General features: G+C 41.5%; 1 long non-coding RNA gene across 1 annotated transcript; it reads left to right on the top strand.

The window, feature by feature from the left end:
* Nucleotides 1-783: 783 nt before the first annotated feature.
* Nucleotides 784-16741, top strand: LOC118944082. The gene is made up of 3 exons (XR_005039386.1): nucleotides 784-921; nucleotides 10392-14056; nucleotides 15076-16741. It is a non-coding gene; the product is annotated as an uncharacterized LOC118944082 (long non-coding RNA).
* The last annotated feature ends 7089 nt before the right edge of the window (nucleotides 16742-23830 follow it).

Raw genomic sequence — 23830 nt, 5'->3', positions numbered from 1 at the left:
TAAACTTATTTTAGAAATAGACCATATATATTTTTTTTATCAGGACTGCTGAAAAGTATTTAGAAAATACAAAATACAGTTCTCTAGTGTATATTGTTACAAAATAAACAGAACTGTAGTTCAAGCCAGTGAATTAAAAATGGCAAAATACTCAAGTTATTTAAATACGTATTTCAAATACATGTAGCATAATACTCCCCATCTCTGATTAGTATGACCCCACACCTTCTCCAAGATGAGCTCCCTTCATCCCCCGATTCACGATTGGCTCTTTTCATCTCCATCTCCTCTCAACCAAGTAATATTACATAAGATCATAATGCAACTACCGCTCCATTGCCTGATTAGCCACCTTCTCTCCCCTTCCCTGAATGGAACCGAGAGTTTAAACTTATTAGTCCATCAGAGCCAAGGCCCACAGCAATGTCAGGATGTCTACTGTGCATGTCAGGAGTCCATCGTGTCAACTGTCTTTGCAGGGCTTTACACATTAGTGTAATAATGATATTATTTGCAAAGGGGGAGGTTGCTGGGGAAATGGTGACTTAGTGTGTCTGTACCCACGTCAGATCCAAGGTTGGGACTGGGACCAGGTGGACTTTGTTTGTTGGGGCTTTAGATTCCCAGAGAGTTAGCTCTAAGCGACCGCATCATTCTAGATTGACCTTAATCTGTTTACTGAAGTCCCACTGCTAAATGATAGACTCACCCCTGTTTCTCTGCATCCCTTGCCCCTCCCTCATGCAGACCAGACCAACACAACCATGACTTAGTCTCGCTGCACTGGTCCAATCGCTGCTCAGTGCCGTCTGAGTAGAGCGCTCTCCTTTTAAATCCCCCTCTCTGTGGTGAATCAGCACTCGCAGCGCAGCCCTCCGGTGATACAGCAGGTGGTAGAGGAGTCTACTGAAACAGCCTACAGTAGGTACTCACACCTTCTCTCTCTTCCTTTTCCCCCACTCTCTCCCCCTCCTCAAATATTACGTCTCGTCCCCATCACCCGTTCCCCTGGGTCGACTCTCGACTTTGTGTGTGTCTTTCGTTGTCCCTGCATCCTCTAACGTAGCTCAACTTTGCACTTTGCTTGTTTGGCTGACAGTGTGGCGAATGCGGTTCACGGTGCAGTCAGTTTCACTTGAAGCGGCTCTTGCGCTTTCAATCACCTTGCCTAGTGATTGTAATGCACATTGAAGAACGAACACATGGGCAGAGATTGTTTGGGACATGCTAAACAAAGTACGATTGGTGCATGTGACTTGTGAAATGCATTGGAAAGTTAATGGTGCATGGCAAAAGGACCTAGGCTTTTAGCCTTCTGAGCTGGTTGACTGACTCTCATGACGGACTTTACATGGTGATATTAACATTTAAGCTGATATAACCGTCACTTTCATTTTTGCTGGGTTGACAACAGCCCCATTTATGTCAGTCATTTTTCTCTTCCCCGTGTGAGTGGAGACGTGGTACATAAATCATTAGACCAGGGATTAAATGTTGTTCTCAGAATTATTCTGACACATCCCTATGTCTTAAGATGTTTGGAATTGGAAGCATGACTTTGCATACAAAATGTCAACAAACAAGACCAATAGGTCACAACTGCTAGTTGTCTTACTCATTGATGTTGCGATACAGGGGTAATGAGGATAGATAGTTAAACTTCAACCATATATAGATATTTAGTTATTTCTGGCTCTGCCTTGACTACGAAAACAAAAAGGGGAACTACAGGCACTCAAATCTCTTAAACGGCCTTCCTTTATTCTCTGTAAAATATTGGCACTAATAAAAAAAATACATTTTAATAAGTTTATGGAGATTTATTAGCTTTTTTTTTTACAACCATTTCAAACATTTTTATGTAAATGGAATGTTATACAAGGGTCCAGAAAGTTTTTTTTGCAATTTCACTTGTTTTTGAGAATTTTAACCACAACCAGCAATACATTTTCTCATCGTCGTTGTGCGTTATGGGGGCTCTGAAAAAACATGAACAAAGGCTCCAAAAACACACAAATACACCTCACTCAAAAAAGCTCTCAATATAGTGATGCAGGTCTTTACATGTTGTTCACATTAAATTGTGTCATTCCAAAGATTTTCCGCAAAGTTATATCAATTTTGTTCTACGCAAGCCGTTACCAGCTGTCCATTCTCAGAGTAACCTGCTGCTACAGGTAACTGCCAAAATAAAGGAAACACCAACATGAAGTATCTTAAAACGTTGGGCCACCATGAGCTCATGGTGGCATTGGGCTACCATGAGCTACCAGAACAGCTTCAATGTGCCTTGGCATCGATTCTACAAATGTCTGGAACTTCCTGTGTGGATGCGCCTGCTTTTCATATACTTTGTATCCCTCATTTACTCAAGTGTTTCCTTTATTTTGGCAGTAACCTGTAGACTGGACAGAGAGGTATCACTCGAGTCGCAACTAAATTGGATATAACGTCGCGGATAAGGTTTGTAATGACACAATTTCATGTGTACAACATCTAAAGACCTGCATCCCTATACTGAGAGTGTTTCCGTTTCTAAAATGACGTATTTGGGTGTTTTTGGAGCATTTGTTCATGTCTTTTCAGAGCCTCTGTTTATGAGGAAATGAATCGCTGGTTAGGGTAAGTTCTTGAAAAACAAGTGAAAGCAACAACAACAAAAAGTGTCTGGACCCCTCATTCACTCAATTGTTTCCACAGCAGATGATGAACCTCTGTTGTAAGAGATCACTTAAGTGCTGCTATGCATACGTGAATAACTATGACGTTCAGGATGTTTCATAGATATGTTCTCTCATCCTTCACACAGGCCTCCTCTGTGTGACCATGTGAGTTGATATTTTCTATTCTCTCTTAGAAGACGATACCTAAACCATCTGGATTTTGGATATCATAATACAAATCATCTTCCACTGTGAGAAAGGTCCTTGTTTAGAACTTTCGCTTTGACACCATGGGCTGTACCCGAGCCTTAGATTAGGTTTTGTTATCTGCACTGATAATTGGTGAGGTGAGGGAGACTTTATCAGACCCTACTGATCATTAAAAGAAGAATTGACACGGTGAAATCTCACCCTGCCTCCACTTCAGTGACAATGTCCTCGGACAACTCTATGGCTCATGTATGGATGGAATGACACCTTCAGAAGCCTCCCTGGAACCTAAGCTGGTTATTGTCTCAGCTAAAAGGAGTTGCTATGAATATCCAGTGTCCTACTCTTTATGGGTTTCTGAATGCTGTGGAGTATCACCAGAGCGTTATTTGGGAACCAGATGTTTGTTGACTGTGATATATGTTTTGGTGGACAGTTCATCTTTAGTTGCCTCAGTGGAACACGTTTTTGACACAAACTTCAGCACACCTGATACCATCAACTGTAATCGTTTGTCTGGTGAATAGTATTTGGATTAAAGAAAAAAACAACAACTCAAAGCTAGAGGCAGCTGGTCATTTGATGTGTGTGTGATCATCGTGTGATCAGGCCTCCTGAGTGGCACAGCGGTCTAAGGCACTGCATTGCAATGCTACAGACACTGGTTCGTTCTCAGGCTGTGTCACAACCGGCCGTATTCGGGATTTCCATAGGGCGGTGCACAATTGGCCCAGCATCATCTGGGTTTAGGGGAGGGTTTGGCCGGGGTAGGCTGTTATTTTAAATAAGAATTTGTTCATAACCTTTATTTAACTAGGCAAGTCAGTTAAAACCTCTGGGATATGTGGGACGCTAGCGTTCCACCTGGCCAAAAGCCAGGGAAAATGCAGAGCGCCAAATTCAAATAAATTACTATGAAAATCAAACTTTCATTAAATCACACTTCAAGATAGCAAATTAAAGCTACACTTGTTGTGAATCCAGCCAACATGTCAGATTTCAAAAAGGCTTTTCGGCGAAAGAAAATGAAGCTATTATCTGAGGATGGCACCTCCGTAAACAAAAGAGCGAAAGCATATTTCAACCCTGCAGGCGCGACACAAAACGCAGAAATAAAAAATATAATTTGTAACTTACCTTTGACGAGCTTCTTTTGTTGGCACTCCAATATGTCCCATAAACATCACAAATGGTCCTTTTGTTCGATTAATTCCGTCAATATATATATCCAAAATGTCCATTTATTTGGCGCGTTTGATCCAGAAAAACACCGGTTCCAACTTGAGCAACATGACTACAAAATATCTCAAAAGTTACCTGGAAACTTTGCCAAAACATTTCAAACTACTTTTGTAATACAACTTTAGGTATTTTTTTACGTAAATAATCGATACAATTGAAGACGGGATGATCTGTGTTCAATACAGGAAGAAAACAAACTGAAGCATGCTTTCTGGTCACGCGCCTCTATCTAACAGTACACTTCAAGTGACCTTCATTCAATATGGCCGTACTTCTTCATTACACAAAGGAATAACCTAAACCAATATCTAAAGACTGTTGACATCCAGTGGAAGCGATAGGAACTGCAAGAAGGTCCCTTAGAAATCTGGATTCCAAATGAAATCCCATTGAAAAGAGAGTGATCTCAAAGAAGAAAAAAAAACTGAATGGTTTGTCCTCTGGGTTTCGCCTGCTAAATAAGTTCTGTTCTACTCACAGACATGATTCAAACAGTTTTAGAAACTTCAGAGTGTTTTCCATCCAATACTAATAATATGCATATCTTACCTTCTGGGGATGAGTAGCAGGCAGTTGAATTTGGGCATGCATTTCATCCGGACGTGAAAATACTGCCCCGTCACCAAGAAGTTAAATAAAATCATGCAAAACAACACAGTTGTATGTTATTAACTTCAACATTTACTGTCCCTGTCACTAGAGGTCGACCGATTATGATTTTTCAATGCCGATACCGATTTATTGGAGGACCAAAAACAAGCCGATACCGATTAATCGGCTGATTTCTTTAATTTATTTGTAATAATGACAATTACAACAATACTAAATGAACACTTATTTTAACTTAATATAATACATCAATAAAGCAATTTAGCCTCAAATAAATAATCAAACATGTTCAATTTGGTTAAAATAATGCAAAAACAAAGTGTTGGAGAAGAAAGTAAAAGTGCAATATGTGCCATGTAAGAAAGCTAACGTTTAAGTTCCTTGTTCAGAACATGAGAACATATGAAAGCTGGTGGTTCCTTTTAACATGAGTCTTCAATATTCCCAGGTAAGAAGTTTTAGGTTGTAGTTATTATAGGAATTATAGGACTATTTCTCTCTATACCATTTGTATTTCAAATACCTTTGACTATTGGATGTTCTTATAGGCACTTTAGTTTTGCCAGTGTAACAGTATAGCTTCCGCCCCTCTCCTCGCCCCTACCTGGGCTCGAGCCAGGAACACATCGACAACAGCCACCCTCGAAGCAGCGTTACCCATGCAGAGCAAGGGGAATACCTACTCCAAGTCTCAGAGCGAGTGACATTTGAAACGCTATTAGTGTGCACCCCGCTAACTAGCTAGCCTTTTCACATCTGTTACACCAGCCTAATCTCGGAAGTTGATGGGCTTGAAGTCATAAACAGCGCAATGCTTGAAGCACAGCAAAGAGCTGCTGGCAAAACGCACTAAAGTGCTGTTTGAATGAATGCTTACGAGCCTGCTGGTGCCTACCATCGCTCAGTCAGACTGTTCTATCAAATCATAGACTTAATTATAACATAATAACACACAGAAATACGAGCCTTACGTCATTAATATGGTCGAATCTGGAAACTATCATCTCGAAAACAAGACGTTTATTCTTTCAGTGAAATACGGAACCGTTCCGTATTTTATCTAATGGGTGGCATCCATAAGTCTAAATATTCCTGTTACATTGCACAACCTTCAATGTTATGTCATAATTACGTAAAATTCTGGCAAATTAGGTGGCCCAAACTGTTGCATATACCCTGTCTCTGCATGCAATGAACGCAAGAGAAGTGACACGATTTCACCTGGTTAATATTGCCTGCTAACCTGGATTTCTTTTAGCTAAATATGCAGGTTTAAAAATATATACTTCTGTGTATTGATTTTAAGAAAGGCATTGATGTTTATGGTTAGGTACACATTGGAGCAAGGACAGTCCTTTTTCGCAAATACGCACCGCATCGATTATATGCAACGCAGGACATGCTAGATAAACTAGTAATATCATCAACCATGTGTAGTTAACAAGTGATTATGATTGATTGGTTGATTGTTTTTTTATAAGATAAGTTTAATGCTAGCTAGCAACTTACCTTGGCTTACTGCATTCGCGTAACAGGCAGGCTCCTCGTGGAGTGCAATGAGAGGCAGCTGGTTAGAGCGTTGGACTAGTTAACTGTAAGTTTGCAAGATTGAATCCCCGAGCTGACAAGGTAAAAATCTGTCGTTCTGCCCCTGAACAAGGCAGTTAACCCACCGTTCCATGGCCGTCATTGAAAATAAGAATGTGTTCTGAACTGACTTGCCTAGTTAAATAAAGGTGTAAATAAATATTTAATAAAAACATTTTTAAATTGGCCAAATCGGTGTCCAAAAATACAGATTTCCGATTGTTATGAAAACTTGAAATCTGCCCTAATTAATCGGCCATTCCGATTAATCGGTCGACCTCTACAGGACAACACACGTCTCTGGTGGCCCTGGGGTGCCCTTACCTGTGTGTTCCTCCCAGGGTTTAATAGCACACTGAAATAGAACTGGGATGACATAATCAAAGACATGATTTCTTATTAAGCTGGGATCTCCTCGTGTTGTGACAGGAAACAGAAGCTTGTCAGTTAGGCTGCCCAGCCTGCCAGTGCATGCTTGGCTCTTTTCCCATTGCCTTGTTAGAGAGTATTAATTACAACTCCTAACAGCGATCGCTATTGATGAACCTCAAGTCTTAATTTGCTCCTTCCTTCTGTCTGTTTCAATGGGTTTCTCATTGGCCTCTAGGGACAGACAGAGCTCATTGTGAGACAATCAAAGTAATTTGTGTCATTCCCTCACTGGGCCTGTGTCTCTGCAGTCTTTCACAGTAGCTCAGGGCCTTAGACACATCCTCACCATTGAGAGGCATTGGGCAGGTTTCCATTAACCCGGGTTTATTTGACAGAAGCAATCATTGCAACCCGTGTAATGGAAACGGCAGATATAGGAGACATTTTCTAAAGATTGACAACATTTGTTGTCTAACTATTTATTGTGACAAATTATAATGGAAACTGTTTTTCAAATACATTATGATTGTCAAATACTTTTGAAGGTAGGTTGGGCATGTGATGTCATAACATAATTATTAGCAAATTTACCAGATATTGAAAACCAGTCTATAACTGGTGTGACCAACATTTGCCTCATGCAGCACGACTCATATCCTTTGCATAGAGTTGATCAGGCTGTTGATCATGGCCTGTGGAACGTTGTCCCACTCCACTTCAATGGCTATGCGAAGTTGCTGGATATTGGCGGGAACTGGAACACGCTGTTGTACACGTTGATCCAGAGCATCCCAAACTTACTCAATGAGTGACATGTCCAGTGAGTACAGTGGCTTGCAAAAATATTCACCCCCTTGGCATTTTTCCTATTTTGTTGCCTTACAACCTGGAATTAAAATGTATTTTTGGGAGGTTTGTATCATTTAATTTACACAACATGCCTACAGCTTTGAAGATGCAAAATATTTTTTATTGTGAAACAAACAAGAAATAAGCAAAAAAAAAAAACGGAAAACTTGAGCGTGCATAACTATTCACCCCCCAAAAGTCAATACTTTGTAGAGCCACCTTTTGCGGCAATTACAGCTGCAAGTATATCTTGGGGTATGAGTCTCTAGACTGAAACAGGTTTCCCCCAATAATTTCCGTGTATTTAGCATCATCCATCATTCTTTCAATTCTGACCAGTTTCCCAGTCCCTGCAGATGAAAAATATACCCACCGCATGATGCTGCAACCACCATGCTTCACTGTGGGGATGGAATTCTCGGAGTGATGAGAGGTGTTGGGTTTGATCCAGACATAGCGTTTTCCTTGATGGCCAAAAAGCTCAATTTTAGTCTCATCTGACCAGAGTACCTTCTTTGGGGTCTCCCAAATGCCTTTTGGTGAACACCAACGCGTTTGCTTATTTTTGTCTTTAAGCAATGGCTTTTTTTCTGGACACTTTTCCGTAAAGCCCAGCTCTGTGGAGTGTACGGCTTAAAGTGGTACTATGGACAGATACTCCAATCTCCGCTGTGGCGCTTTGCAGCTCCTTCAGAGTTATCTTTGGTCTCTTTGTTGCCTCTCTGATTAATGCCCTCCTTGCCTTGTACGTGAGTTTTGGTGGGCGGCCCTCTCATGGCAGGTTTGTTGTGGTGCCATATTCTTTCCATTTTTTAATAATGGATTTAATGGTGCTCTGTGGAATGTTCAAAGTTTTGGATCTTTTTTTATAACCCAACCCTGATCTGTACTTCTCCACAACTTTGTCCCTGACCTGTTTGGAGAGCTCCTTCGTCTTCATGCTGCCCCTTGCATAGTAGTGTTGCAGACTCTCAGGCCTTTCAGAACAGGCGTATATATACTGAGATCATGTGACACTTAGATTGCACACAGGTGGACGTTATTTATCTAATTGTGTGACTTCTGAAGGTAATTGGTTGCACCAGATGTTACTTAGGGGCTTCATAACAAAGGGGGTGAATACACATGCACCACCACTTTTCTGTTTTTAATGTTTTATCATTTTTTGAAACAAGTTGTTTTTTTCATTTCACTTCACCAATTTGGACTATTTTGTGTATGTCCATTACATAAAATCCAAATAAAAATCCATTTAAATTACAGGATGTAATGCAACAAAATAGGAAAAACACCAAGGGGGATTAATACATTTGCAAGGCACTGTATACAGGCCATGGAAGAACATGGGACATTTTGAGCTACCAGGAATTGTGTACAGATCCTTGCGACATGGGGCAATGCTTTATCATGCTGAAGTGATGGCGACAGATGAATGGCACGACAATGGGCCTCAGGATCTCGTCACGTTATCTCTGTGCATTCAAATTGCCATCGATAAAATGCTATTGTGTACTTTGTCCCTAGCTTACACCTGCCCATACCATAACCCTATCGCCATCATGGGGCACTCTGTTCACAACGTTGAAGTTGAGCCATTCGTAAAAAGCACACTTCACTAGCGTGCCAGTGGCAATCGAAGGTGAGCGTTTGCACACTGAAGTCAGTTACGACACCAAACTGCAGTCAAGTCAAGATCCTGGTGAGGATGACGAGCACGCAGATGAGCTTCCTGGATACGGTTTCTGACCGTTTGTGACAACTCTACACAACTTTAACTGTTGTTCAATTGAATCTTTGGTGGACACCAAGTTCTCCCTGATCACTCTTCATGATAGGAGGTGTAGTGGAGTTAGCCCGGTGGTTCCTCCTGGTTCCTCTCTCTTCTTATCAGTGGCAGATGGGAGTAAGAGAATGATGACTGTGTCCCCTCCTGATGGATCGAGCCTGTCCCTGTGGAGACTGTGGGGGCAATGAGGCGCGGGGACAAGGAACAGCTAAATGATTGAGCCATCACTACGTGCAGTTGTCCCGTCTGGCTGGTCCAGCCATATGTTAGAGCTGGGTGGGCAAAGTCAGACTTAGCTGATAAATGGGTGTGTGTTTTAAGCCAGGCAAGGTGAAGAGGGGTGAAGAAAACAAACCTGGCCGTGTCCTCCGAACGTTCCTCAGAATAACAACAGGAACACTCTTGTCTGGTGAATCATTTAGCTAGTTCAAGGCTGCACATTTGCAAGGATCACAAAGAAAAAGCCACAGCAAATATATTTTCTTATCATATTGTATATGGTTATGAAATCCCATAGGTGGTTTACTGCACCTTTTTTAAATTGTTCATGGATTTTAATCGTGAGTGGTATAGTTTGACTCGGTAAGTTATTTGAGGATGTCTTCCGTACAAACATTGGTGAGTCCCATAGGAGAGAGGGAGACGATGCCTGACTGTGTTGTATAATATAGGTCATGCAGTTGTGATCGTCAGAATAGGACACAGGGTAGAAATGTCACAGTGACTAACCAGATGCTCTGGATTGTTCTTGTTCCCCCTTCTGCCCTCACAGCACTCAGGGTATTCCTGTTCCCAAGTAGCTACATGCACACGTCTCTCCGACGTGTTTCTATTCTCATCTCCCTCTATCGATTCCACTTGATGTACCCTTTTAAAACACATTTAGTGTTCAGTACTTCATTAACTGAGTGGTGGACCATTTTATCAACCTTATGATACCTGTTACCCTCCAGATGCTATTTTTGGACAAAGGGTTTACAGAGCTACTGTACATATAGCCTGTCTCTGATATGCTATTATCCTGGCCTCGATCCAAGTCATCTTCTCATCTCACTCTTTCTTTTGTCCCTCAGCATTTTCCGGCTGTGAGTGGGGCCTTCATGGATTCCCCGTACAATGGCAACACGTCCCTCCAGACCTCCACCTCCAACCTCAACGCCAACTTCTCCCGGCCGACCGAGGCGGAAGAGGAGGGCAAGTACTCCAGCGACGCCATCTGGCTTTGGGTGGCCGTCATTGCAACCATCGGCAACATAGTAGTGGTAGCAGTGGTTTGCGCCTGTGCCTTCTAAGACCCGTTAGTTACAAGCACACAGCCGAACCTCCCTCTTGCCACCTTTTCCGCCTCCACTTTAACCTATCCCCTGTATTTATTTTCATCTTGTATGTGTCCATCCGTAATATTAAAGCCAAGGCCCTGTTCTGAGGGTCGACGAAGTATGATCGTGAAAATATAGGGATTGATTTAACTGATGTTCTGTAGGACTATGAATGCGTTTGTAAGTCTAGGAATGAGAGAGAGAGAGAGACAATCCTCTGGCGTTACCATACTGTATCTTACCTAAAGCCTATGTCTCCCACTGTGTTTTTTTTGTATTTTTATGATAAACGGGGAAGTGAGCTGATGTGGGCTGTGCCTTTGTATAATGAACATTTTGTAAATGAGTTTTGGAAATGGACATTGTATAAAGCAGCCTCCCTTCTGCTTTCCAATCGGAGGGATCACCAGAGGTCAGCCTAAAGGAAGGGAAGTGGAAGTGTAGGGAAGTGGGAAGTGCACAGGGAACGTGTACAGCTGTGAGATCCCCTCTGCCTATGAACCTGAACAGAACACCACCCCATATATCTTTGTCTGGTTGATGTCATGTGCCTGTTTGTCTGAAATGAATGTGTTGATGCTGCTGTCTTGGTCCAGGTCTCTCTTGAAAATTAAAGTATTCTTTTTTTGTATCTCAATGAGACCAACCTGGTTAAATAAGGGTGATATAAATAAACACCGAATCAGCAGTTCCCGTTGTGGTTGGCCACTGTCTCGGAGACCAGTGGAGAGATATGTGACAGATGGTGGCTGGTAGGAGCGCCGAGGGGACAGCGGAGGGGCCCAGGGCAGACTTGGCAGTACTCGGTGTTCTTTCCTGTGACTGCTGCACCACTGTACTACCATTCACCATTACTGCTCTGTCCTGTCCTCATCGGCCTCTGTGATAGAAATCTCCCTAAGCACTTTATAAAACCCAATAAACTGGGGACTTTTCTTCCGTTTTAACTGCAGTGTTCAGGGCTCACCTGTTGCATCTCTGCAGTGGCTGTAGACCTGTGCCAGTTGAACTATGCAGTGATGGCATCCCACTGGGCACACACTGGTTGAATATGGCACGTCATTTCAATGAAATGTTCCCCGTGGGATAGCTGTGGATAATGTTTATAAGTGAGACCGATGTATACAAACACAGTATCACCCACAAGCCAAATGAGGGAATTAAGTTGTCAGCACACATCTTATGTTATACCACCCCTGCTGACATTATCTGCAATTACGGAGCCACCAATTACATCGCACTAAATCATTGAGCCGCCCACCATAACCAGACTATCCCAAATGACCAGACCGCCGCTACGAAGGCCCCACGCTGTTGAGCTAGCATTGAAATGATTTTGCTCCTGTCGTAAGAAACCCCATTTGCTGTTAACGTTAGTGTTTGGTTGTTGTTGTGCCAGGCAGGCAGAATCTCACATTCACCTCAGATTGTCTCTCAGTAGACTAGTGTGTGTAGGTGGCAGCCGCCCCAGTAGTTCTGTGCTGTGCTGTCTCCCATGCACCCAGTGGAGTGGGGCCACAGACTTGTCAAGCGGCAGGGCTGTAATGAGACGTAATGTCTCTCTCTCTCTATCTCTTTCCTAAAGCGAACACTGACCTCCCAGTTGCGCTGCGGTGATCAGAGCAGATCTGATCCCTGCTGCACTCGGCTGCGCTGAACAAGGATAGTGCATTTTTAGAGTGTGACTTCCTAATTGAATCAGCACTCGTTGGGATTGAAAGGGAGAGGAGTAGGAGAGAGAGGAGTGACCGCATGGGATTGGATTTGTAACAGCCAACTTCCATGTCATCGCTTTGAATTACAGGACTTTTTTTTGAAGTACAATGGAAAATATATATTTTTTTTATTGAAACCAACGAAGTGGAATAAAAGGTTTTAAGATGGAGAGATTTAGGATCAAAAGTCAGGCAGAGACATCACTCCACACAGCTAATTGCCCTGATCTCACTGTACAGTAGAGTTAATGAAAACAAGAGACAGATTCATCGTGGCGTCTCTGAGCGGTCCTTTCCAGGTTCCTTAGAGAGCTTAGTCTGAAGAAACCTGTGGGAACAGTAATGCATGGTCTCTTAACAATAAACAACAACAATCCAAAAAAAACGCTAGTTTTTCTATTGCACAGTATGGGGCGTCATAAGTATCTGCTGGCAATAACTCAAGATGACGCTAACAAGTTAGTATTATACATCCCCACTATATGTAGGTACTTTAATACAGTAACTATTCTGAAACAACATGCATATGAACTAGGTGAGGAATCCCAAGTTAGCTATAATATCAATTTCTTCTACCCTTGTGTCGGCTGTGTGCTTTGACATGGGACTGGTTAAGGCTCCGGTGCCCACTGTCTACGGCTCGAATTATGTGCCTGAGCTGACTTACACAACTCCTCCCCGTCAACTGCTTATTGACCATGGACGCCCCTTGACCACCATGGATGATGGTCCTCCTCCACACGACGAGACGTCATCACAGCCTCAAGCCCAGGTACCGCGTGACCCCGTTTGTAGGCGCGGTTCACCGGACACAGTCGAATAAAGCTAATCCTGTACTCCAAAAAACATTCCGATGGAGATTCTCTATTGAGCCTAATGTTTATTCCAACACTAGGCTTCACTAGTGTCCGGGAAATTGCCCTTTTACTGTTTTTATGATTTGTTTTTAATTATCGCCTCCAGGTAAAAAAGTGAATTGTTGAGCAATACATTATGCATCTGCCTGTTAAAGGGAACAGTTCTTTTTTTTAGTATTGGGGAACTTGGAGTGATGCTTCATTCATAATCACATTTGTTTTCATGTACTGTTTCTTTATTTCTATAAGTCAACATTACTTCAGTCGTACTAAGTCTACTGTAGATCTTGAGTTTAAACATTCCCACCAAGCGTGTCGTCTCCTTATTCCTTCTAATGGATTAGTAGTACATCTCAGTGTGGCGTTAACTGAGAGCATGTGTAGACTTGTCATCATGTATCCTCTACTGCATTATATGATAAATGTCACATTCGTAAAGAAATGCTACCATGACAAAACTCATGTAGTTACAGCTGTTAAATGGGGGAGACGTGGCCATAGGGTGCTCCCTCCGCCAACAGATGCATTTCACCACGTTTTGACTTCCTCCCTCCATAGGCCCAGAGGGGACTGCTTAATTACAGCCCATAGAGCACTGCACGTTCCATCCTCCTTCTCCTTTCCCCTCTGTTCTCTCTTCTTCCACCCCTCCATCCATCCATCCATCCATCCATGCAGAGCACTAGACCGTGGTGTCTGCGTTGGCACTGACCTCTGACTCGAGGCAGGGCACCTCATGCCCACATGCCTCTTCCTTCCCAGGCAGCAAGAAATAGTCCGGCCGTTGCTGGGGAAATGGACGAGTCACTCCTACGAGAGGAGAACTGTAGGAGCAAGGAGCAGCTGGGTATATAAGCGAACAGACACACACACACACACACACACACACACAATGTAAATGTACCTTTCCGTAACATGGTTGAGATGACAATGCTATGATGTCATTATGTGCTCTCAGGGTTTGTGTTTGTTTGTATCTTTCAATAGACTTGAAATGTTTTACACCATTTTTCTCACCATGGTCCTAATTAGCAAATGAGGACATTTTATAGGGGCCATTAAAAGTGGAGCTAGTCTTCCTGGGCTAAATGGGTTACGCTTCAACTTTGAGCTCTATTCAATCTTTATCTCTGAAGCGGTACAGATTGCGCAATAGAAATGTAAAGGTCATTTCCATATGAGCCGACGTATGCAGCCTTTACCAAGAAAACAGTCGCCACTAACATTGCCTTTAAATTTCAAGCACACTGCAACGCTGAACTTCCCCGATACGGATTGAATAGAGCCCTGAGGCGGATATTCTCTCCAATTACACTAGTTATAATTTCGCTTTAATTAATAAGCACTGTATTGCCTAATGTCATAGTTATTCACACACAGTCAAACATGCTTACTGCTGAGATATAGCCCTAGACTATGTTGCATAAATATGCTGCCCCACACTAACTTGGAAGTTCTATAATTCATAAGCATGATAGTCTTTGTAAATATTTAATAGCTTATGAATACAACAGTTCACATATCGTGATATACCCATGTATGAATTGACAAATGACCTAGCTAGCGGGGTAATGAAAATATGGTCAGACTTCAGTGGGTGTCTCTATATGTTGTTGCTATGGTAACACCCTCCATAGATCGCCTCACTTTTGTGGTGTTCTATTGCTCTGGGGTCCTAAGCATCCCAGCCTCTCATCCTCGGCGGAGTGTTGCATTATGCAACGAGGCTACGCTGCATGTTTGTTCAGTCGGAGGTATGAGAATGCTTCTTGACTTTAATGCTGCCGGACATCATATGCACTCCCTTCCCTCCTGATTCACAGCGGCTCCCTTAACCCGTGGCTTGTTTATGTTTTGTCTCTGCAGACTCCCAGGAATTGTCCATCCTTCCTCTGCCCCCAGGAACACATCGGCTCATTAAAGCAGACTTCCTGTATCTTCAGTACAGCAGAGACAGTATGGGTGACTAGGGACTGTGACTTTTTTTAAAGCACCTACAGGGAACCCATAAAGACTATACATGGGGGCTAGGAGGGATATTATGGAAGAGGTGGGACTTGAGAGGTGACGGACATCATATTCATGACTTCAGCAAATAATACCATATCTTATCCAAGGTTACTTAGTAGTTGACTTTATTTTAGAATGTGCTGTGACTCATAACACTCAAAAGAACGTAGAAAGTGAAGCCACACTAGGAAAAGAGCAAGATCCTTCTGGAGTCCCATACGTCTTGTTTTAGAAATGGATACCTGACAGCGATTCACACATTCATTGCAACGAATGGAGATGGATATACATCGACTTTGTCGACTCTGAACACTTGGATTCTACTTTTCTGTGCATCCAGTTGCAGGGTTGTACGTTCTGATTACCTCCCTGTAGGTGTCAGGGTTACCGCTATGAAATACTGATTATCAAAAGGCTATTGGCTAAATACAGTCACTGTGTTGGTTAAATTCATTCACAATGTTCATTCACAAAAGCATTCTATAACAATTACTTCATACAAAATATTGCACAGAGTCACATTACTGCAATGTGTTTTAAATTATATTTCCAGGGAGGGGGGGGGGGGGGGTACTTATTGTCTTGACTTCCCATAAATATATGACCTACATTCCTTGTTTAAAAATGGAAATGAAACATTTTGGGATTTATTTTAATTCCAGTGTGTGTAATCATGATTGCAGTGTACAGTATAAGCACTATGAAAGTTATTGAAACCAGTTTTATGTTACACCTGATATTTGAGGCTCGTTATTATTTTGTTCCCATGCTAGATTAACCAAAACACACACACACACACACACACATTGTGGCTTGCATTACATGAGCCAGGAATCAATACGTGTACCTTTATGAGGATAATGGTGGTGTGCACGTCAGTAAATTGGACCAGCTCTGTTGTTCATATGCTCCTCATTAGTCCCAACATCCAAGCCATGTGTGCATGCTCATTGGAAAGACATCTTAATATGGAAAACACTTAAATGCAGCTGGTGCGAGACCACTTGACAGTTCAACAATGATCATTTTCTTGCGTTTTCAATTTCAACTGTAATATTTTGATTTAGTATAAGCGTACTTATCTAGCTTGTTTGCATGTGTTGGGTTATTTCCATCCCAACATTTTGTTAGTTGACTACTCTGCAAGCTGCGTTCCAGTAAGGGATAAATAATGTAAAAATCATGATCTTATTTGATGGAATATTGATTGAATGATGAATTACTTTGTACGTGAACAAATATGTAGAACTAATGTTTATTCGTTTTGAGGAATATTTTTTGTAAACTTTTTATCGATCGTGTACTTTTTCCCGATGTTTTAGTAATTCAGTCAGTGCAGAAACATTGCTGCTAAAAGCCTTGATGTATTTATTTTGTATTTTTACACACTCTTGCAAGCGAACAGAAAAGCTTAGAAGTAGATGTGTTTTTACCTGCATAATTAAAAATCTATATTGTCTGTTAACCTCATGATTTTACCATCCTTTATAATTCAATTAAATTGACAGGAACGTGAAAATGATGGGCTGTCCTGTCAGGTTATTCTTCATATGAATGTGAATAATATTAGGCTATCACAAATTCTGTCAATGTCATGCTCATATGGGGTTGAATCCACAGTGGACTAATTTCATCCTTTGAACAAATGTTTTTCCCCAAACTCCTAGTAATGGGTTACTCGTCAGAATTTAAAGAGGGGACATGTTCTTGTTCTTTCAGAATTAGCTCTGAAATGGCAACTGCAGTTCAAAACTGAAATCAGCTTATACATTCTGGCACATCCACACTCAAGTGGCCATCTGGAGATATGGAGTGATATAATGCAATATGAAATTAATGTGGCTTTTTGATTTCTCATGTATACAATTAAAACGGCAATCAATTAGTGTCAGTAGCAATTTGACTGAAAATTAAATCCTGGTCTTTTTCATGGCTATTTGAGCATTTTGTCACATTTTTTCTCTGAGAGCAACTGGGGTAAATCATGAGGTAAAAGCACTAAATCCAACTCGTTTTAGAGCTGGAACAAGCTTGGATTGTGGGAACTAACTTTGCTTGGCTGATAGGTTACATAATATGTCAGGAAATGGATTTACATAGGAATTAGGAATATTAATGCCAAAAGTATTGGTGTCGACCTGACTCTGTTAGTCCACTGGAAAACCAGTAAATCATCAGGATAAAGGCTAATATTAATTTGGCAACAATATCTCGATAGGTGGTAAGAATGTACAGAGTGTATATTAGATTTGAAATGCATGCTTGGATAGTTTTATGGTACGGTAAGCAATTGATGTGTATACGTAAGAGACACTGGGTGTGTGTTTTGTACTGTTTGGGATGTTTTGGCTCCTGGCAATCCATGATATATGTGTAGTCACGCCATGATGTCTTTGGGGAGAGAATATGCACACTTTGGGAATACCCTTCTCTGTTAGTCCACTGGGCATTCTAAAGCTTAACAAAACATGTTCATTTGCTGCCATCCCCATGATGTCACAGCAATGTACTGTAAAGTGCCATCCTCAACCCTCAATACAGTCTCCACTGGTGCACAATGAAATATCTGTCCTTTTGTTGATTTTACCACTGAAAGGTACCTTGTAATTCAGGTCAGAGTATCTGGATTGCTATAGTCTACACAGACACAGTAAAACCATACGTAGCTAAAATGTTCAGTCGCTGGAGCCGGGTTCGAGTCCCTGTCGGAGGTACTCCCGAATTCGCTACATTGATGTCAGAAGTCGGGATGGTGCCTGGGAGGCCATCGCAGAGGCGTGTTCACGTGAGGAACTTGGTATAGAGAAGCTTGGGGACACAGTCTCTCGAAGGAAGGGGGGGTAGTGTAGTATGATTGATCGAGACACAAAAAATGAACTCTAAAAGGTTAATACAGTCAGGCGTCTCATACCTTTATATCACCACTTTTATCAAGTGTTGGAATTGCGTAACAATCAAGCAGTCACTGTTAATCAAACCAAAATGTAACTTCATTAGAAATAATTGTTAGTGATGCTAAACTAAAGGGTGGATTTGGCTGTGTATCATTCTGAAAGAGCAGCGCAGTATACTGGTTTCCCCTGAACGACCGCAGACACCTGACTTTCCTGTGCGAGCCGAATGCACCCTCTCCCTCCTTCACTCACACGGTCTGGCTCTTAGGTTGGAGATGGAGGGAAGCGTCAGAGCATGAAATGCACTGCTCCAGCGTTGTCTCTGGAGTTAATGGATACTCAACCCTGCGATGATACTCTGAGGCAGGCAGGCAAGGAGAGGAAGAGGGCGATAGCAAGATATACACTGAGTGTACAAAACATTAGGAACACCTTCCTAATATTGAGTTGCACACCCTTTTGGCCTCAGATCAGCCTCAATTCGTCGATGCATGGACTCTAGAATGTGTTGAAAGTGTTCCACAGGGATGCTGACCCATTTTGACTCCAATGCTTCCCACAGTTGTGTCAAGTTGTCTGAATGTGCTTTGGGTTGTGGACTATTCTTGATACACACTGGAAACTGTTGGGTATGAAAAATCCAGCAGTGTTACAATTCTTAACACAAACTGGTGCACCAGGCACCTTCTACCATATCCCATTCAAAGGCACTTAAATCTGTTGTCTTGCCCATTCACCCTCTGAATGGCACACATACACCATCCATGTCCCAATTGTCTCGAGGCTTAAAAATTCAAATTTTTTAAAAACATGTTTTATAATATATTTAATATTTTCCAATAGATTACCGGCCAAAAAAAATCCTTCTTTCACCAGTCTCCTCCCCTTCATCTACACTGATTGAAGTGGATTTAATAAGTGACAATAAGGGATCACAGCTTTCACTTGAATTCAGCTGGTCATGGAAAGAGCAGGTGTTCTTAATGTTTTGTACACTTCAGGGCAGTCTTGAGCCCCACCTGTTTAGCAAAAAAATAATAATAATAATAATTGTTTGCCTGTTATTTTGGCATTAATACGTGTCACATATCAGTTTGCAAACAATGAACATTGAGTTATTAAAGCCGCATACAAACTCGGTCTCTTCTTTGCTTTATTGAGGAAAGCAGCTCCAAAATGCAGGTGTTTCAGCCTAGCTCAGTGCTTTCTGTGGTCCTGGGGCAGCCAGCGGAAAATATGTAGTGTAGGGGATGGTAATGTTCTCTACTTGCGCCGTGATTGGCTCAGTATTCTGTCACTCATGGGGACACTACATCACCGCAAAATCTATGTGTAGACCTAAACAAATTCAAGCCCCTTGGATGCTGTTATAGAGTTACATTAGAAGTGTCCATCCAAGAAGGCTCAAGGTCAATGGCCACAGGTAAAATTATGTCAAATCACATTATATCTACAGTAGCTTTGATTGGAATGATCATATCAACATCATACTTTCAAAATCTTAGCTAGAAAGCTAGCAGTCATCATGAATCAAGTCAACAATCTACTGGCAAATCCTTTTCAGATGACGAGAAATAATTAAGTTAAATGATAGATTAAACGTATCCGTGCTTATCGCCCATTGAACATAAACATTATACAAGTTGGAAATGGAAAATTCAACAATGAGTGGTTTGGAAGGAATCAGTGGCTAACTGCAAGCATCGCAAAGCAATTACTAGCCTGCTATTCAGTGCAGTGGGTGTGTGGTCCAAGTCTGGGTTTAAGGGTCTCTTTTCCAAGCTTAAAAGGAAAAACAGTCAACATTGGCCATGCTGTCAATCCAGCATGACTTCTGCCTCGCTCAAAACAACTGGAAACTCAGAACTGGGAAATGTCAGACCTTAGTGAGTTCAAGACAACTGGGAACTCAGAACTGGGAAAATAGGTTTTGAATGGTCATCCAACTCGGAATTTCAAGTCGGGAACTCGGGCCTCTTTCTAGAGCTCCGAACTGAAGATCACTGACATCATCATGATTCAACCTTGCTTTTTCAGAGTTCCCAATTGTCCCTGCCTTTTTTACACCCCCTTTGTTGCTATAACAGCCTCCACTCTTCTGGGAAGGCTTTCCACTAGATGTTGGAAAATTACTGTGGGGACGTGCTTCTATTATTCCTCCTCCACCAAACTTGATAGTTGGTACTATGCACTGGGGCAGGTTACGTTCTCCTGGCATCCGCCAAACCCAGATTCGCCCGTCGGACTGCCAGATGGTGAAACATTATAAAACACTCTAGAGAACACGTTTCCACTGCTCCAGAGTCCAATGGCGGTAAGCTTTACACCACTCCAGCCGAAGTTTGGCATTGCCCATGGTGATCTTAGGCTTGTGTGCGACTGCTCGGCCATGGAAACCCATTTCATGGAGCTCCCGACGAACAGTTATTGTGCTGACCTTGCTTCCAGAGGCAGTTTGGAACTCAGTGGTGAATGAGACAGACAACCAGAGACAGACAACATTTACACGCTACGTGCTTCAGCACTCTGCGATCCAGTTCTGTGAGCTTGTGTGGCCTACCACATTGTGGCTGAGCCGTTGCTGCTCCTAGACATTTCCACTTCACAATAACAGCACTTACAGTTGATCAGGGCAGCTCTAGCAGGGCAGAAATTTGACCAACTGACTTGTTGGAAAGGTGGCATCCTATGACGGTACCATGTTGAAGGTCACTAAGCTCTTCAGTATGGCCATTCTACTGCCAATGTTTGTCTATAAAGATTGCATGTCTGCATGCTCGATTTTATACACCTGTCAGCAACGGGTATGGCTGAAATAGCCGAATCCACTCATTTGAAAGGGTGTCTACATAATTTTGTGTGTATATACAGTACCAGTTAAAAGTTTGGACACACCTACTCACACCTACTCATTTACTATGTTATACATTGTAGAATAATAGTGAAGACATCAAACTATGAAAGAACACATATGGAATCTTGTAGTATCAAAAAGTGTTTTATTCCATATTTGAGATTGCTCAAAGTAGCCACCCTTTGCCTTGATGACAGCTTTGCACACTCTTGGCATTCCCCCAACCAGCTTCACCTGAAATGCTTTTCCAACAGTCTTGAAGGAGTTCCCACATATGCTGAGCACTTAAAGCGACAAGTGTTCAATGACTATGTACAGTGCCTTCATAAAGTATTTACAACCCCTGGATTTGGTTGTGTTACAGCCTGAAATTAAAATCAAATAAATGTATATTTTTTTGTCAGTGGCCTACACACAATACCCCATAATGTCATTTTTTAAAAATAGTAATAAAAAATGAAAAGCTGAAATGTCTTGAGTCAATACTCATTAAACCCCTTCGTTATGGTAAGCCTAAATAAATTCAAGAGTAAAAATGTGCTTTACGAGTCACATAATAAATTGCAATAATAGGGTTTAACATGGTTTTTGAAGGACTACATCATCCTTGTACCCCACACATACAATTATCTAAAAAATAAAAGATATTGAATATGCCTTTGAGCATGGTGGAGTTATTATTTACACTCTGGATGGTGGATCAATACACCCAGTCCCTACAAAGATACAGGCGTTGTTTCGAACTGATTTACCAGAGAGGAAGGAAACCGCTCATAGATTACACCATGAGGCCAATGGTGACTTTAAAACAGTTACAGAGTTTAATGTTTGTGATAAGAGAAAACTGAGGATGGATCAACAACATTGTAGTTACTCCACAATACCAGTAGTTTAAAGTACTTAAGTAAAAATAATTGAAAATACTACTTACTACTAATTTAATATTTATATTTTGGACAACTTTTACTTTTACTTTACTACATTCTTAAATATCACATAATGAGCTTGCCCTCTCCGGCCTCTAGGTCACCAGGCTGCTCGTTTATGGCGCAAACCTGTCACCAGCGCCACGTCCACTTGCGCATAAGGACACTCACCTGGACTCCATCACCTCATTGATTACCTGTCCTTTATATGTCACTCCATTTGGTTTCTTCCCCAGTCGTCATTGTTTCTGTTCCTGTTCCATGTCGGTGCGCTGTTTTGTTCATTTTTTAATTAAATGTATTCACTCCCTGAACTTGCTTCCTGACTCTCTGCGTACATCGTTACAGATGTACTTTTTACTCCATGTATTTTCCCTGACACTCAAAAGTACTCAATACATTTTGAATGCATAGTTGGACAATAAAATGGTCTAATTCACACACTTGTCAAAAGAACATCCCTGGTCATCCCTACAACCAATTATTTAGCGAACTCACTAAACACATGCTTCGTTTATAAATTATGCCCATGGCTATCCATAAATAAAAAAAAACAAGAAGATGATGCGCCTGGTTTGCTTAGTATGAGGACTTTTAAATGATTTATACTTTTACATTTGATACTTAAGTATATAATACTTTTAGACTTTTACTCAAGTAGCATTTGACTGGGTGACTTTCACTTTTACTTAAGTCATTTTCTATTAAGGTATCTTTACTTTTACTCAAGTTGGCTACTTTTTCAAGGCAATTGGCTACTTTTTCCGCCACTGCACAATACTAACCTAATTGACAGAGTGAAACAGAGGAAGCGTGTACAGAGTAAAAATATTCTAAAACATGCATCCTGTATGCAACAAAGCACTAAAGTAATACTGCAAAAAAATGTGGCAAAGCAAATACAAAGTGTTATGTTTGGGGCAAATCCAATACAACACATTACTGAGTACCACTCTCCATATTTGTATTATGGCTGCATCATGTTATGGGTAAGCTTGTAATTGTTAAGAACTGGGGAGTTTTTCAAGATAAAAAAGAAACAGAATGGAGCTAAGCACAGGCAAAATCCTAGAGGAAAACCTGGTTCAGTCTGCTTTCCACCAGACACTGGGAGAGTCATTCACCTTTCAGCAGGACAATAACCTACAGTTGTGTACCAAGAGGACTGTGAATGTTCCTGAGTGGAAGAGTTACAGTTTTGACTTAAATCTGCTTGAAAATATATGGCAAGACCTGAAAATGGTTGTCTAGCAAAGATGAACAACCAATTTGACAGAGCTTGAATCATTTTGAAACAAATAAGGATGAGACATAACTTTTTCTCTAAAAATAGCATTCTGTGGTATTTAACTAATTCCCAGAAAGCAGATGAACTCACTTACTCTGTCTCGCAGCCATTTCACCTCAATAAAGCACTAAACACGGACGACAATGCAAGGTCTTAAAACATCCTAGAAGGAATTAAAAATGATGATACCGATTTGAATAACCAATATTTGATTCATGAGCTTGTCCTCTAATTATGTGGTGCTGTATTTATTTCTTGGGATGCATATGGTTTAATATCCACATGTTCAAAATGTGTAATTGAAAGAGGAAATATAAACAGTTCCTAAGTTGTTACCAGAGTGTGCTCTGCAAATGTGTCACATCTGAAGCCAAGTACAAGGGAGGAAGGTGGCTGAGTCGAAATGAAAGACATACAACAGTGGTATTTGTATACCCTGTAGGTCTAGGACACAACCCTTAGGAACTGTAGCAAGTCAATTCAAATGCTGTCTTGCCCCTTATCGCTCGCCTCAATTCACTTTAGGGTGGATTTTCAGTTTCAGTTGGAACCAAGTGGTTCACAAATGCCTGTTGAATAACGGCAGAAGCCTATATCAAACAGCGTTATCCATATGTACTCCATCGTATACATACAGTTTCGTATAGGC

The sequence above is a fragment of the Oncorhynchus mykiss genome, chromosome 24 (genome assembly GCF_013265735.2).
Source record: "Oncorhynchus mykiss isolate Arlee chromosome 24, USDA_OmykA_1.1, whole genome shotgun sequence".
NCBI lineage: Eukaryota > Metazoa > Chordata > Actinopteri > Salmoniformes > Salmonidae > Oncorhynchus > Oncorhynchus mykiss.
This window is presented reverse-complemented; position numbering and strand designations above follow the sequence as displayed.